Raw genomic sequence first — 6,000 nt, 5'->3', positions numbered from 1 at the left:
TGGTAAAACTGCCATGTGCTAGATCATTTTCTCAATCCATTGAGATTTTGCTTCCTGGCAATTGTCATCAATTTGGCTCAAATAAACTCATGAAACATTTTTCACAGGTTTGGACATTTCTTACATCAACAAAAGGAAAAAGAAAAAATAGCTTAAGAAAGAACACAACACTTTTTTGATTATTTTAAGTTATAATTATTTTGAGAGGTGGAAAAAAGGGAGAACTAAAGCTTCAACAAAGAGAACCAAAACCTCAACCATCTATCTCAACAGGAAGTCAATGAAATATAAAAATTGTGAATGCAGAAATAGCAGGATAAACACACTATTCAGAATTTTTTAAAAATATATTTTATTGATTACACTATTAAAGTTGTCCCAATTTTCCTCCTTTGCCCCCCTTCCACCCGATACCCCCCACTCCCCCCAGCAATCACCTTCCTCACTTCATGCCCATGGGTCCTGCAAATAATTTCCTTGGCTTCTCCATTTCCTGTGCTGTTCTTAACCTCCCCGTCTTTTTTGTATTTACCAATTTGCACCTCTTAATCCCAGAACCTTTCCCCTGACTCTCCACCTTCCCCCTTCCCTCTTGACAACCCTCCAATTCTGTCCCTATTCTGCTTGTTTGCTTAGTTTGTTTTTTCGATTCAGTTGTTGATAGTTGTGAATTTGTTGCCATGTTATTGTTCATAGTTTTGATCTTCTTTTTCTGATATAGTTCCCTTAAACATTTCATATAATAATGGCTTGGTGATGATGAACTCCTTTAGTTTTACCTTCTCTGGGAAGCACTTTATCTGCCCTTCCATTCTAAATGGTAGCTTTGCTGGATAGAGCAATCTAGGTTGTAGGTCCTTGCTTGTCATAACTTTGAATACTTCTTGAGGGTAGGTACCAGGGAGGAAAAACAGTTTAAAATATTTTTGGTGTGTTTTTTTTTCTGGAGTATTGGAGTACTGTGGGTATTGGAGACAGGAAACAGCTGTATTTTATTATTACATTTAGCACTATTTAATTTTTTGCTTTTATTACTGGCATAGAAAAAACCTTTATTATAATTTTTAAACCTCCTAAATACCATTCTCCTCCCCACCCCCAGAAAAGCATGTGAATTAACCTTTATGTGTTCCATCGGTCAGAAAGCTATTTTTATTTCTGCTCCGATGTTTATTCAGAAATAAAACTATTTTGATGTTCTCAATGAACCCTCTGACTCATACCTAGAAAAGCGTTAACATTTATGACCTCAGAGATTTTCTAGATCTCTCCTGTTCATGAGAAGTACTTGGTAATTTTCCCTTCCTTGAATTTCCCACCTCCTGGCGGTCTTCAGGGCTAGAGAAAATGCCCGTTCCACACCAGGTAGTGGGCATAGTGTGTTGGTAAGAGTGTTGAGATATGACTTCGTTCTAAAATGGTCGATGAGGATGAGGGTTCTGTTAGAACGGAAACAGCAGGCCAAGGTGCAGTCCCCTGCCCCCAGCACAGAAAACCTAGACTCTGTTGCGCTCTCAGCTCCTTCCAGGAATGCGTCTGTGACCCAGTTTCTGCTTGTTGACAGTTCTGCTCTGTAACTGGTCCCCCGGTATTCCCTGAGACCTAACACTTTCATAGAGTGTTGGTGCTCAGGCAGCTGGGTTTGAGCTGCTCTTACCGTTGATTAGCTCTGTGACCTTAGACAAGTTACCTAACAGATTTAAACTTCTGCTTCCTCATTCACAAAATGGGGGAAATCATAATGCCCCTGTGTTTCAGAGTTTTGATGAGGATTCAATGGCACAATGTATGTAGTGATAATGTATGGAGTATTTGCTTGGGTTGGTCAATAAATTAGCTATGGTTCCTGTTATTTATAAGAACAATGTTGGTCTATGCAAATCACCTGTATATGCAGTTAGCATAAGTGGGACTGAAAATAGTATAAAACGAAAAACAATATTTCATGGGGTTGATGTCGGATAGACTAGCTCAAATCTGAGCCCAGTTACTTGCCTTTTGTAGGATTCAAGTGGGGAGACCAAGCAACGATGAGGGGATCAGTGCATCCCATTGGGGCTTATGTTGGTGGGGACCCCACACATCCATGTCTAGGATGATAAGACAACCTGCTGAGATTTTTGAAGTTTGACGAATAAAATTTGAAAATCAGCTCCCATCTTAGAGCCACATAAATAGCATACACAATGCAGTAAGGGCCATGAGATAGAGTTCCTCTATGTCCGTAAGAAAGTGGCAACTGAATAGAAAAATGGGCAAAGGATGTATCAGAAGCAATAGAACAGAATGATACCTGTATGACAAGACTTCTAGCCTCTAACATTCAAATAAATGGAAAAATTGTAAATAATACAACTGGGTGTATCGGTGTATAGGAAACGAGTTGATAGTGGTGTTTGTTGAAATTCATCTTTTTATTTTGAAATAATCATAGATTAACATGGATTTTAGGTAAACAGTACAATGAGATCCCCTGTGCCCTTTACCTCGTTTCCCCCAATAACGTCTCACAAGCTGCAGTGTATGGACATGGACACAGTGAAGATACAGAACAATTCTATCACCATAATGACCTGCGATGTTGCCTGTCTGAACTCCCATCCGGGAATGCCACACAAATGGAGTCATACGGTACGTGAACTTCTGGGATTGGCTTTTTGTTTCTTTCACTCAGCCTAATTCTCCAGAGACTCACCCCACTTGTGATGTGTATCGACGCTCCGATCCCCTTAGTTGCCAAGTGGAGCTGCATGGTGTGCGCCCCAGGTCAGCCCCTGCCCACGGAAAGCCGGTTGCGTGGTTGGGGCCATTGTAAATAAAGCTGCTCTAAAGATTCATTTCAGGTTTTTGTGTGAACTCAAGATTTCATTTCTCTGGAGTAAATGCCCCCAAAGAACAGTTGACAGGTTGTATGGTAATTGCATGTATAGGTTGTTTTGTTTTTTTTTAAATAAAATGCCATTTTTTTTCAAGGCAGTTGTACCAATTCACCTTCCTCCCAGCAGTGTAAGTTGCTCCATATCCTTACCGGCGTCTGAAAACTTTACCTGTTCCGATGGGAATGCCATGGTGTCCCACTGGAGTTTTCATTAGGATTTTCCTACTGTTTAGTGATGTCGACCATCTTTTCATGTGCTTATTTGTTTATTTATTTTTGGCACTTTAAATTTAGGTTTGTGTTATTTAAGTGTAACGTTCATCCCACGATGTGTTTCAGTAAGAACCGTATACAGATTCTGGGTCTGCAGCCCGGGTCAGACACCCAGTAGTGCAGAGAAGCTTCCAGTCACACTCGCGGAACAGAAGAGGGTGAGCAAGTGGGGGTCGGGGCATGAGGGAAGGAGAAGAAACGAGGGACTGAACGCACATGCAGGCCTTTCCATACCGCCTGCAGCACCGGCTGGCTCAGAGCGAAGCAGGCGCGGGCAGAGCCACCAGTGTCGAGTGTGGGCCGCTCCTGGCTCCACACCGTCCAGCCTCCTTTCCGCAGAGTTGGAGACGCTTCGCCGCCGAACCACCACGAAACCTTCCCAAACAACCTTTCACCGCCTCTTCAAAAGCCATCACCCAGTTAATTTTAAACGTTGGTATAAAGTTCAATGCAAACGATTAGAAAAAGGACAGATGATACAGTCTATGCCTCGATAGTGTGAATAGCCTCTCCCTTAGAAAGTGTAACGGCTTTCAGATGGTAATCTTCCATCCCCAACGGCGACCGCACCGCATCTGCCGGGAGACCCCACAGTCGGGCCGGGAAAGGCTCTGTGCGGTCCTGCTGGTGTCTCAAGAACCTAAAAGCGGTTCTGGAGATCCACAGAAACTCATCTTGCCTTTACTTTAGAAAACTGTTTAAAAAACAAACAACAGGGCAGGAATGCATGTTCTGAAACCAAACACAAAAGCCAGATCTGGTGCCCAGCAGTGACAATGGGGGCATCTCCCAGGTGGGGATGAGGGAGGGAGAGGGGCGGTTGGAGATGGTTTCTCCTGTTGGTGTTACGTCTCACTGATTTTCACCTTCACATCCTGCGAGGTTTCTTTAAATAATTAAAAAAAAATTAAAGACTTTCACAGTAGAATATAGAAAAATGGAAAGCGAGAACTAAGTGAAGGGGAGTTTTGTCATCGCAGTGCTGAGACTGAACCGAGGCGTGGCTGGCTGCTGCAACCAAGTGCAGACTCACGAGACAGGTGCTGGTGAGGAGGAAAGGGATTTATCTGAGTGCCAGCATCGCGAGAAGATGCGGGGGAGAGACTTCTGTCCTCAAAACCCCATCTCAGCATCTCTGACCGAGGCAGCGATTGTTCTAGGGAGTAGGTGGGAATTCGGGTGGGGAGACCTCTCAGGGGGAATGCAGACGTGGAGTGTCTCTTGAGAGAGCACAGGGGGAGTAAGGGGAGGGGGCTGGAAGAGGAGTCTGCAGCTCCTGCTGAGGTGTTCTCTCTTCATTCTGATGTTATCTCTCCACTTGCCTCCATCGGACATCTGTGGTTTTGCTGCTGGCAGGAGTGCTTGCCACCTCTGCAAGGAGAGCTCAGCCAGAGCTGAAAGCACAGGCTGGACTGATTTGTCACATACCTTTGATTACTAGCAGGGAGGTGCGAAATCATGGTTACAAGTTAACATTTTCGTACAGGCAGAGACTTTTGTGAGGAGCAAGGAGAGGAAAAGCAGAGCAAAGAGATCGGGGGTGGGGGGTGCGGGGGGGAGGGTTGTGGACATGCAAGTGAAAGATCCAATATGGATCTTTCTGGTCAGTGTCCTTGAGTTGGCCTTCTGGTTTTTGTCAGCTTAGCATTATTCCAAGGTCAGGCTGCTTCTTAGGTTTACAAAGGAACTGAACATGTTGATTCTAGTAAAGCATACTTAGAAAAGAAACTTTTAACCTGTAAACTCTAGTTTTGAGAGAAAAAGCAGGTTAGAGTAACTAGCTGGGTTTAACACTTACCAGGATTAACATGGGTAGCTTTCTATAAGTGTGGTGTATTCATATTTATTCCTGATTGCACTATCACTGTCAGCTTTATAAACCACCAGGCTGTTCCTGCAGCCTTCGTCCTGCCATTTCCTGTGGCCAGTTCACCCAAATACTTGTGGCCGTCCCCTTCCACTTTATCCCAGAAAACCCTGGACTCACCAGCGTGGGCTGCCAGAAGGAGGTGTTTGTCCGGTACCTCCAGAATGCCACAAAAAGATTAACTTTGTTTCCATCTGAACCATTTGTCTATATTTCCAAACCATTTTTAGTTTGTCTTCCCCTCCCTTGTTCTCTTCCTTCTGTGCCATGAGGCCGATTCTTCTCTGGGAAGCTGGCGCAACTCCAATCACATTTTTATGCACAACAGAAGGTTTCTTTCTTCAAGGGTCAACTCCACATCCAACCTTGCCACTTTCTTCACTGATTCCACCACCTTGTTGTATCGCTCAGCCTGAGGACCAGCTTCGTGGGGTACGCCAGGTCCTCCCATCACGGACAGTGCCTGGGGTTCTGAGGGGGTCTGCAGGGTGGGCAGAAGCCAAGAGCATCCCTGACTGACTCTCTCGGCCTCTCACTCCCTGTTGGAGTGGCACATACAAGCACCTCCATCCTCCCTGTGCTTTTTTTTTTAGCCATCTGTTCAACCAGAGCACCAGAGTTTGGTGACGTCTCTTCACATCTTTTCCCCACCTTTTAATTGGGTTGTTTGGTTTGAGAGCTCTTTCCCCATTCTAGATACTAGCCCTTCATGGGACACGTGGTTGACAAAGATCCCCACAGCCTCCTTACCTTGTTCTTTCCCCCGCAGTCTTTTATAGAAGAAACGTCTTTTATTTTAAGGAAATCTTATTTTTCAGTTTTTAAAAATTGTGCTTTAAATCAAAAGGAAAAAAAAGAAAGAATTGCAATCTTAAGAATTGCAACCATGTTTCAGCCAAAAAAAAACAAAAAAGGAAAAAGAAAATATAAAGCAAAAATAGATGATCAAATGACAATCTTATGTTCTCTTTACATCGTCAAA

The sequence above is a fragment of the Phyllostomus hastatus genome, unplaced genomic scaffold, assembly GCF_019186645.2.
Source record: "Phyllostomus hastatus isolate PE091 unplaced genomic scaffold, TTU_PhHast_1.1 phas_scaffold_129, whole genome shotgun sequence".
Classification (NCBI taxonomy): domain Eukaryota; kingdom Metazoa; phylum Chordata; class Mammalia; order Chiroptera; family Phyllostomidae; genus Phyllostomus; species Phyllostomus hastatus.
Note: the sequence above shows the minus strand (reverse complement) of the source record.